A 12,317-nucleotide genomic window follows, 5' to 3' on the forward strand; every position below is an offset into this window, starting at 1 on the left:
CCGCTCTGGGATAAAACAAACTAACACCTGAGCAGTGTACCTGAAATGTCCCACTAAAATGGTCAGGCGAGGTCAGGCAATTACTGACGATCACTCACACCTGACTTCCCTTAATCTTGACCAAACAGATAAAAGGTGAAGCACAAGAGCACACTCTGAGAGAGGCAAAGCACACGAAGGTACAGCAGTTTCGAGTCGACATCTGAACAAGAGACGAAAGATCGGAAACCAAGAAGGGTTTGCAAGGAGGGAAATACCTGTGAAATTTTCAGCAAGAAACTGTTACTTTCATGAAACCTTAGAAGCAGAAAGCACAAGGCCAGGAAACCAGAGTGAAGAAACCTGCACTGTGTGTCGGATATGCCAAAATAACTATTCCGTATTGAAATTAGAGGCCCTTGCCATCAATTGTTCAATCACCCATCTAAGATACTACCTTTTGGGAAGGAAGTTCCCCCTTGTCACAGACCACTCACCTTTAGTACGGATAAGCCAAAGAAAGGACTCTAACCTTCGAGTCATGCAATGGTTCTTAGACCTGTAACCCTACTGTATCACTGTGGAACACCGAAAAGGCAAAAACCAAGGGAACGTCTATTTCCTTTCCTGGTTTCCCTGTGAAATAGATGCAGCTACATCGCATAGGGGAAGGGTATGTGAGAAAACAGAAGGTGTTGTACCCCTTAGTCCCTGCTGATCTCTTCCTCAGGTGGCCAGGGCACGGCCATCGGCTTTGGATCCAGACCCTGGTGGTGGACCAGTGCAGGTGGATCACCTGGGCGAGGGATTTTTGGGGAGTGGGAGTGAGACACCTGATGGAGAGATGCAGTATCCCTCTCTTCCCTGTAACACCTTTACCCCATCCAACCAGGTATGATATGTGCGAACCTTAACCCTCCCCTTTCCTTTCTCCAACACTTCCACATGGACAGCCTGCTTTGAGAGAAAACAGAGTAACACCTGAGCAGTATACCTCACATGCCCCACTACAATGGTCAGGCGGGGTCAGGCAATTACTAGCGATCATTGACAATCACTCACACCTGACTTCCATTAAACTTCTCCACATCGATAAAAGGCGGAGCATGAGAGCACACTCTGAGTGAGGCAAAACACATGAAGGAACATCACTTTCTAGTCAGCAGCTGAACGATAGGCAAAAGACGGAAAAACAAGAAGGGTTTGCAAGAAGGGAAATACCCTTGATCTTTTCGACAAGAAACTTACTTTCATGAAACCTTCGAGGCAGAAAGCACAAGGCCAGGAAACCAGACTGAAGAAACCTGCACTTTGTGTCAGCGATGCCGAAGGCCCTCCCGTGCTACTGATCAAGGTGGCGAGGAGCTGAAAGACCAAAGAAATATCGAGGCTTAGTACCACAAAATGAAATACACCAATCACAGGTCAAAAGATACAGGTATCTTTATTTTCTGTACAGAATTCAAAGCGAACAGTTAGTTATTTGGCTCCCAACACCTCGCAGTGTGTACTAGCAGACACAGTGAGGGGTGAGAGTGCTGGACATCTTAACACAGGCTTTTTTATACATGTCTCCAATCATTGTCCAGCCCCTCTCCAAACTAATAATTTACATGCTAGGGTTCGTGCCCAGTTCATATGACAAATATTACAATATTGTTTAACAGATTTAACAAGTTTGCTTGTCCATGAAGATACAGTGACATTGGTTCTCTGATCCATAGTAAGCCTAGTTTCAAGAATCACTACAATGCAGTTCAGCAAAAACACACGGTCTGAGTTTGTTCTACATTGTCTCATTGGTTATATGAGGATGAGGCTTGTGAGCGCAGACAACACTTGGATTGTATTTCATACAAATAAGGTTTCTTTGCATAGAACAAACAGCCTGCTCTCGGTCAGCCTAAAGGTTGACATAACTCAAAGGTTGTTCGGCTCGGCTGCAAGTTGAAAACACAGTCCACCATTTTAGGACACAAGCAAGAGTTGAAATCAAAATGGCGGATGATTTTTAAAATGGCAGCGAAATTGATCAGAAATCGGAACATTTCAGTCGCGGTTTTCTGTGCAACATGAATGGGCTAAGACCAAATATTCATAACAAGGTGGTATTATACAAATACAGTTTAACAGAGCTGCAGCAGCCGCAGTGGTTTCGTTCCTTGGCTCCTAGAACAAAGATGTATTAAAGAGATCAGCAGAGCCTGTGAGTTGGGGTGATCGATGTAAGATTGTTCTATGTTGAAGTCAAGGTTGCAAGTGGAAACATTGTAGAAACAAGCGCTGGAATGAACATTGTTAAATGCATGTGATGAAAGACGTGAGTAAAGATAAAGTGCTGATGAATGTTTGAACTTAAGAAAGGAAGATACGATACAGTTGACAGAGTGGTGCAGCACTGTGAATGTGCTCAATCAAAAGTCTCTGTAAGGTATCGTGCCAAGAGTAACGAGAGTAGAATATTGTAAGAATATTGTGTGAAGTGAATCGAAGTGGTCCTGTGGCGATTTATTCAAAACCCATCGCACATTCGAAAGTCTTACATTTTTATACTAAAGGGATCCACGCCCGAACGAGGGAGGTCCATATCAAAGAGATCTGAGCCCGAATGAGGGAGATCCATATCAAGAGGATTCAAGCCCGAAGGAGGGAGATCCATGGTCCGAGTCCAAACAAGGGAGACCAAGTTTGAACATTGTGATAGAAGGGGGTCCGCGCCCGAAGGAGGGAGACCTTAATGAACATTAGAAACAAGAACTTGTGTATGTGAAAATCCTAGAAGGAATTGAACTTTGAGACTTTTTTTTGTTACAACAGACCCCTCCACAGTATGAGAATGTTATTGGAAAAGAGGCTTGGGCAGAAGGCCTGGATATCTGTGCTTTGAACTGCATTATTGTGGCCAAGAAGCCAAAGTGTGTGCGTAGCTCAACTGTGCCACCTTGTCCCGTGCTGAAAACGTGGGGAAGGGGAGTCAACTGCTCAACTATCCTGACATATCATTTCTTGAATACTTTGCTTTCGCATAGATTGTTGTCCCACACCATTTTGTATTTAAAAGTACGGATTGGCAATAGGTTTATTTGTATAGACACTTTTATTTTGACAAACACCACTTGGACTGCGTTTTTTTCATTTGATGGTCATAGCATGCTCTCATCCTTAGGTTTAGGTTTAGATAGGCCTTCAACCAACCCATTTGAAGTCCAATAAACACCCTTGAACTGTAATCACTTGTGTATGTCTTTCACTGTCCTACGATGCCTTCCTTACAACACACTGATGCTTTTTTCACCTTGTGAGCAGTATAGAAAACCTAGATAATAAATGAAACAACATATAAAGCTTTCCATGTCCTTGCCAAGGCTCCTATCAAACCCAACCATTATGTGTCCTGGTCATCATGAGGGGCCTTGGAAGAATCTGGGGAGGCCAACAGTTGCTGTAATCAAATACTTTTAGCAAATGAGGTTACATTTAAATTATACCGGATTGTTAGACAGAGCTGCAACAGGCCTGGAACAACATTATACAAAGGATATGGCATCCATCTTGTGTGTTGTTATGGAGTATAACCAGTCCCCTGCTGCTCCCAGGCACCGACTACTGAACACCCCTGATAAAGCAATATCATATTGTGGCTGGAATAGGATCTGTGTGATCACTGTGCATTTTCTACTGCACATACGAAAAATCCAATTTTATTTACTGCATTTTGCTTAATATATGTGTCAGGGCAGACCCCCCCAGCCTCCCCGAGCCCCCATGTGTATTAGTAACTTTGGTTACCCCCCACATATATATGTCGAGAAATGGGGCTGTCGAAATTCCACGTTTTGGTATGCGCAGTAATGGAATGCGTAGTGATGGCATGATACCCCTGGAATACACCACTTGAGAACCCTAAGCTAATAAAGGGCAATCCAAGACTTGCTTAGTTCTTACTGGAATGTGTTGTTTTTACATTCAGAAAATGTTTGTTTAGACAACTCAGGCTGTGAGGAGGATGCTGTTGCACAAACGTAGAACACTGTTTACCTAATTTAAAGTGTGGTTGATTGTAAATCTGCTGCTTTTCTGCCGTGCACTGAACTGGCTTTACAACACTAATCGGGCTGAGGAAAGCAGAAGGAAAGTCTGTTGGTACCATGCTTGTTCATAGGGATAGGCAGCAAACTTAAAAGTATTTCTAACATAACAAATGATAACGATGTGGTTATTTATGTAGTGCCTTAACCCAGAGCGCTTTACAGGGCACATATTTACATACAATATCACCCAACCGAAATTGGTACTCATTTATCGACCTCGGAAGTATGAAAGGCTAAGTTGGCCTTGCTGGGATTTCGAACCTGCGACTTACAGATAACACTTAGAACACAGAAACGAGAGCTCAACCCGCTGAGCTATTTACCAGCTTACAAAGCAGTGTATCTTAAATCTGCTCCACTCCAAATCAGGCCCTTCATGTCTTTCTGTGAGGCACAAAAAGGAATGTAAACCGTAGACAGTTGTTCTTGTAGATGGGTCTGTGCAACTTTCTTTTAGCCATGATCATTCTGATATACCAATGCTTTGGTATTTTACCAAACATAATCCAAATTATGTTGGGTTTAAAAAATGAATGAAAATAGGATCTACCTGAAACGTGTGAGTAGAATAGCCCATTTTAGCTGAAATGATATGGTCTGATATTTTATTTATATCACGTTCATACACACGTGTTTCAGAGTGCGACCAAGCAAAGGGAGGGGAACAAGGGAGAGCAAAAACAACGATCTTACTAGGTCCAGTGACATTAAGAACGCGCAAGTGCATGGAAAAGAGAGAGAACAGAATAGATAAAAGTGCAATAAAAAAAGGCAGTAAAAAGTGGAAGTGCAGAAGCAAGTGGCAAGTGCATGATTAGTCAGATAGGGTATATCTGATAAGTGCAGACATAGAATGGGGGAAGGTATGGGTACATATGCAGATCCCAGTGCAAGTGGTGGCATGGAGGCAGTGCAGGAGGGAGGCAGGCTGAGCAGGTACCTGGCCCCGAAGGACAGAGGGTGGCCAGGTGCACAATGCAGAGAAAGAAAGACAGATCAGCAGTGGAGAAGAGGGGCAAAGGCAGAAGCGAAGAGGAAGGTCTTGAGGTGCTTCCGGAATCGTTGATGGTTCTCCTCAAGTTACAAGGTGGCTTGGAGGCTGTTCCAAAGGGAGGCACAAGCTGAAGACAGAGATCTGCCCCCAGCTTGTTTCTTTGAAAAACGACTGACCCTGAGGGAGTTATAAGTAGAGGAGCAAAGGGCTCGAGAAGAGAGGTATTTACAGAGGGATAGTTGAAGGTATTTTGGACTGTGGCCACAGAAAGCCTTGTTGATAATGCAGAGGGTTTTAAATGTAATTTCTGGAAAAAAGTTACCCTTCGGGTGTACTCATGCGCCCAGTGGTCTGAATATTTCTGAAATAATATTTTCTTCCACACAATATCAATTATTGAGAGATGTATTGCCCTATGTTGATGACACGTGTTTCGACGTCTACAACGTCTTTCTCAAATCAGGGCTTCAAAAATTAGTATGAAATGTATATTTATGTTTGAACATTCTCATTAAACCATTTAGTTACAAAAATATATAAAATTTAGGAAAATGTTGGTTGCAAATAGCACAATCATTACCATGTTATTTGGTACGTAGACACATGGAATTTTGCAATGCCATGTTTGTTGTTAAGCAAAACAAGTATTAGTGCATACATTGTATAATGAACAAAATTTGAAAAAGCAACATAGCCATGTTTACAGGAGGGGGAGAGGGGTAGGAGGTTTGTGGGAAAACAAAGAAAAGAAAGAAAAAGAAAAAAATACAATTATATTACCATTCATAAGTATAGTACAGAAAGTTAGAACTTCTTTATCATCTTTATCATAATGGCTTGTTTCCTCTTCATTAAATCCTTACCCGATAATTATTACGGCTTGAAAATATCCTCACAGTCTTTTCTTCCAATCATGGGATAATCCCTGTCCTATTAATAAATACATTTACACTCTCTCAGTCAATGAGTCTGTATTTCAACATTAAAAATCAACAATATTGTCATAATTCCCTAAGTACACGTTTGTTTGTGTTTGAACTGAACATTTTTACTTGGTTGACTCTTGTGTAGTGTGCCTATGTAATTGACCTGCGTAATGCACTTATTGATATTGAACATTATTGTGTGAGTGTTCTTGTTCTCTCTTAACTATGGCTTCGCACGGGCAAAATTATTATTTAACTTTTCTGCCATGGTTTGCCACATTCAGTACGTGACAGAAGCCTTGTTTATATTTTTTGTGCACTGCGAGGTTTACTTTCGTCTTGCATGTCTATTTGCTCTCAGTGCGGTGCTTCTGTTCGTTGTTCGCTGTGGGGCTTAACTGTGTGTCACATCTCAATGCGTGAGCAGATTCCATGAGAGTCCACGTGCCTTGTGTTGGTATTCTATTTCTGGGAGTGCTGGTGGGCTAGTATTGTTGTAGAACGTACCTTCGTCCTCTGCGTGTTGTGCCTTCCTGTCCTCGTATTACTCTGTCCGCCCGATTGCAGTTTATTTATGGGCTTACGTTGCTAGGTGGCGTTTGTCCTTCTGCTCTTTCTATTATGGCCGCCATGTTATAGGCTGATCTCAGTATGTTATGAAGTGTTTTGTGTTTTCTTGTCCCAATTCGCTTCGTTTAATGAAGCACGTCAATAAAAAACTATTTAGTTTGATTGTGGTGTTATTTATATAATTAATTGTCGATGCTAAAGGTCTTATTTCAAATATTTGAAAATATTTTTTACCACTAATCTTTTCTTGAAAAATACGTGTTCCTCCCTCTCATATTGTGTAATAATCTTTGTGTGTGAAATACAGTTCCAATCATCTGTAAATATTTCATTGTCACCTAAGTGTATTAGGGGTACATTCCCTTATAGATGTCTGCTTACTTAGTTGGGCTCATTTTTTGTTATTTTTTCAGGACCCGTGAAAGATTACCATTTGTTCATGTTCTTTAATTTAGAGACGATGTTTCATGCCATTAAAGTTTTCAATCAGTTTTAAAGGAAGTATGCGGATTTAAACATCAAAGACAATCTACAGAAAAGAGTACATCTCATTATCCAAATTTAAACCTTTCTCGACTGTACGAAATCTACAGATCATTTTCGCTTCTTCCTGTCTCAGTTTAAGTTCCTGATTTCCTCCCCTTGGTCCTAGGGTTACTCTCTTCAGACCTACAAATTTTAGAGTTTTTTTGTCCTTGCATTGGTGTTCCATTTGCCAATGTTGTGCCAATGGCGAAGTAAAATGTTCTCTTATGGTACTTCCTATGTAGATCTTCTGACATTCACAGATTATGACATATATGACATATTTTGTTCTACAATTAATATGTTCGGAAATAGTATGCTTAATGCCATATTTGTCTTCAAAAGTTTGTGTACTGTTCATTGCATGTTTGCACATTGTGCAAGTCCCACATTTCGTAAAACCCTAAATTTGTCTTGGTAACCAAGTTGTTGTGTTGTCTGTTTTTAAGTCTGGCAGCAAAGATGGGCTTAAAATGTTCTTAATAGTTCTTGCTCTTTTGAATATAATCGTTGGGTTGTCTTTGATGTATTTTCTGACACATGGATCCAGTTGTAGAAGATGCCAGTTCTTCTTGAGAATATTCCTCAAAATTCCGTTATTTCTGCAATATGTTGTAATGAAACTGACTTCTTCCGTTTGGTGGTTGGTTTGCATTTTTGATGTTAAAGTCTCTGTTCTGTTCAAGCTTTTAGCTTTCCTTTGGGCCTTACTGATAGTTTGGGTCCCATATCCGCTGTCTTTAAACCTCCTTGAGAGTAAATGACATTCTTCCTCAAAGCTCTCTTTTTCTGAACAGTTACGACGGGATCTGACCTATTCTCCACTTGGAATATTCTGAGTTATGGTGACAACTGGTTGCATATAAGGTTGAGTTTGCCTCTGTCGGTTTTCTGAAAGTTCTGGTCATCAATTTGTTTTCTTTCACGTAAATATTGAGGTCCAAGAAATCTATTTGTGCTTTGCTGGAGTTTCCAATAAATTCTATCCCCATTAGGTTGTTATTTGCTCTTGTTCTGAACCTTTCCAAATCAACATTTTCTCCTTTCCATATTAAAAGAACGTCATCTATATATCGAGTCCAGAGTATCACATTTGTTTGATATGCTTCATCTTTGTACACATGTTGATCCTCATACATTGCCATCATCAGATTGGCGAGTGAGGGGGCAAATTTAACCCCCATCGCAACTCCTCTGGTTTGTCGATAAAAGTCTCCATTAAACATGAACACATTGGGCCTCATTACACGGATGGCGGTGAACCATGGCGCTATTAGCGCCATGGTTCATGCTGGTAAAATACCTGCACCGCCTTGGTGGAAAGGGGAATTACGGCCCTATTCCAAGGTTGGCGGGGCGGTAATTCCCCCTTCCACCATTGCCCTTCCCCATTCACATTTTTGCCCCATAGGGCTCTATGGGAATGGGGAAGGCGCTAATTACGGTACCGCAAATTGCGGTACCGTAATTAGCTCCACTGGTCCCTTTGCGGGTTGGTTTTTAATGCCTGCAAAAAGCAGGCGTTAAATTCCCCAACCCGCAAAGGGACCTCGTAGTAAGGCAGTAAGGATTTACCGGTACCGGTAAAATACTGGTACCGGTAAACCCTTACCGCCATCCGTGTAATGAGGCCCATTGTTTTGCAAGGTTAATAGTACCATTTCCTTGAGCATACTAACCGATTGAAATTTGGATGCTGATTCTTTAGAGAAAGTATAATCAAGCGTTTCCATTGCTATGTCGTATCTGATAGAGGTGTATAATGACTTTACATCCCAAGTGGCTAATATGTAGTCAGATTCTCATTCGATTGAAGTCAATTTTTTGATTGCTGAAGTAGTGTTCTTAAGGTATGCCTTTGTTCTGTTCACCAGAGGGCTCAAAATGTTATCAATGTACTCTGCCATGTTCATTGTTGCCCAGTTAATTCCACTAACAATAGGTCTCCCCTCTGGTATTTGGTCAAACTCCTTGTGGATCTTCGGTAAGAAGTATATCGTCGGTAAAGTTGGTTGTTGCATGTCCAGAAATGATCTCTCCTCATCTGTGATTAATCCTTGTCTATGCCAGTTTGTAATTGCATCTTTTAGTTCTAACAAAATTCCGTGTTTAGGATTCCTATCAAGTTTTTGGTAGCATAAAGGAGTATTGAGGTGATTCGTAGCCATTGTTACATATTCTTCTCTATTCATGACAACAATTTTACCTCCCTTGTCTGCAGCTTTAATAGTCAAATTTTCGTTCAGTTTCAATTTCTGCAGTGCCGTTCTTTCTGCTTTAGTTAAATTGTCAAATTCATGTTTGAAATGTTTTCTTCTTGTCTTATTTTTTTGTTGGTTGTCTATAAAGTCATTGAGATCTTTAGTAACTACCTTGTAAAAAGTGTCCACAAGGTTGTCTGGCACTAGTTGTGGAGTGAACCTAGATTTTAATTTCAGGTCTTTTGTTTGAAGACTAGTCTGTTGTATCTGTAAGTCTCTTATGGTAACATGAATGGGTCGTTCTGATATATCTTGCAGTGAGCTCAATAAGTGAATGGTGTAATCACTTTCTTCAATGTCTGGTCTTTGGCATGGAACATCAAAACTTTTTTCCAGAAATTGCCCCTTCCTAATGCAGTAGAGGAATCAAGGACTCCATTGTTACCCGGGTCAATGCGACCTCATATACCAAGTGCCAAAATCAAGACATAGGGCGCAGAGTTCTATTTCACAAGTACCTTGAATAGATTTCTCACCGTCTCATAGGTTTTAAATGTAATCCTTGCATCCACTGGGAGCCAATGAAGGGATTTCAGAGCTGGAGAGATACTATCCCAGAGCTTGAGGCCAAGGACAAGTCTCGCAGTACTGGTCTGGATTACTTGTAAAGGGCGGAGAGTGGAGGCGGGTAGATTTAGGAAGAGGCTGTTACAGTAGTCCAACCTATAGAGAACCAGTGCTTGGGAGACAGTGATCTTGTGAGGGAAGGAGAGAAAAGGCAGAGTACCTCTCAGGAGGTGCAGTAAGAAGTTTGACTTTTTAGAGACGTCAGAGATGTGTGCGGAGAAGAAAAGTGTGGAGTCAAATATGACCCCAAGATTCTTAGCCTCGCAGTTAGGGGTAGGAGGAGGGCCAAGGGAGGCCGGCCAGAGAGTGAGGGGGAAGGATGGTGAAGGTATGGCATTTAGACAAAGATCATTGGTGGCACACCAATTTTCAATAGCGATTAGGATAAGGGAAGGAGAGGAGGTGACTGAGAGAAGCCTGAAAATGAGTTGGGTGACATCAGCATAGCACTGGAAATGTTAGCAGAAAGTGGAAATGCAGTAGGCGAGAGTTGCCAGGTATTGGTTGAAAAGTCAGGGCGAGAGGATAGACCCCTGGGGAACACCACAGGTAGAGAGGGAGTGTAAGAGGATTCAATTCAACACTACAGCTAAGTCAACGCCTAGTCTATAATACTGAATGAAAACCCTTATTGATATACTTTATGTCCAGTTCATGCGTTCTGGATGACTACCCCTATATAACACCCCTCTCTCAGAATCCCTCTGACCCCACTGAGCCAAGAAGTAGTTCTGCTTTGCAAGTTAAAAGGTTTATTTGAGAAGTAAAGCAATATATATCTATATCACGCTTTATAATAAATTAATAATTGGATATCACACTTAATCTGGGATGATAAAGATTAACAACGGAGAATCTGGCACTAGCACACTTCTTGATAATCACTAAGGAGTTGACATGAAATGGATAAGATAGCAACAATACTTTTATGGTTTCAAATGGATGCAATGTGGAATGAAATGCAGTACAAAAAATAACTTGATAGGATTTCAGCAAAAACAATGTAATCACTTTCTTGTACAATTCACCCCCCCCCTTTTATGCAATGCAAGGAAATGGAAGGAAGGCACACAATTCTCAGAAATGCAATTCAAATGTAATTCAGTTCACCCAGCAACTTAGACTACAGAAGTTGAAAACACAGGCAAAATGCTTTTAATTCCCTCTAGGAGGTTCAGGGTGAGTGAAATCAAGTTAATATTAGTCCAGGCTCACTTTAGCAAGGATCTAGGGTGTAACTAGCAGGTTAAACGAATTTCTGGCAAATGGAAGGCAAGCAGCAGCAGATTTTTACACGTGAAGAAATTTGCAAATCGCGGTGAAATGTCAAATCGCGGCTAAATTTGAGAATGCGCCGAGCGCGATTACAGAGGAACTACAAGGACTATCACTATCGTTTTGGGGTCCTAGGAAAGCCTAGGATCTCAGCTTCCAGATGAAAGTTACTGCAAGTCTCTAGCACAAACGGTCACGGAGATATGAGCGATTAAATAAAGGTCGTTTTTCAGATTCGAAATTTTAAAGTTCAAAAAGACAAGTGCAGCTTGCAACTAGAAAATGATAAGTGACAGCTTTACAAATGACAGGTGACAATTAGGAGGCAGTTCTACTTAGATTAAAATAGCTCGGATTATATTATTTTAACTAAGAGATTGGTTCTGCACAGTTTTGCTAGGTACTCACACTGTATTCTTGAATTAGAATGGACCTCGCCACGGATCTGGTCAGGTTTTTGTTCACTCGCCCCGGACGGTCTCTGCGCTTCACAGTGATCTGGGTCAGCTCTCTCTGGTTCTGCTAACAGGTCAGCTCTACTCTGCTGGTCTGGTCTGAGTCTCTGAAGGTTGATGGAGATAAAGTATGGATTTTCCCGGCAGAGCGTCCCGCAGCAAATGGATTTGAAGGTCCCTATCTGTCCTGTCTCTCTGCTTTTATGTGTTTTTAAAATGGGTGTGTGTGAGCAGCATCACTAGCCAGCCCCTCTCCACTTATCATTGGCCAAGCTTTCATTTCTCCCCTGATTGGGGGAGCTAAGTTGTGTCAGAGTGATGTCATTTTACAGCCTACAGAAAGTCCACTCCTCCTGTCAACTTACACACAAATCTAGATTTGAACCAAATACATATTTGCAGAGGTACATATTGTTTAAAATTACATGCACCCATCACATATCACAGGAGGTATCTCCTGTTCAAACTCTGCTCTTCCTGGGAGCTTGCATTCAGAAATGGCAATATTTTGCACTTTTTAACTGGTTTGCAATACCGGACATTACCCCAAATTTACACACATGTACGCAAGGAGTATGGACATTAGTTGATGAAGTGTCAGATTTTTCACATGCACACATTTTGAGTAATATCCTCTTTTCCGCTAAAACTCCCCTGAACATACCACCGGTTCT

This window comes from Ambystoma mexicanum, chromosome 7p, assembly GCF_040938575.1.
Source record: "Ambystoma mexicanum isolate Mex_15411 chromosome 7p, UKY_AmexF1_1, whole genome shotgun sequence".
Lineage (NCBI taxonomy): Eukaryota > Metazoa > Chordata > Amphibia > Caudata > Ambystomatidae > Ambystoma > Ambystoma mexicanum.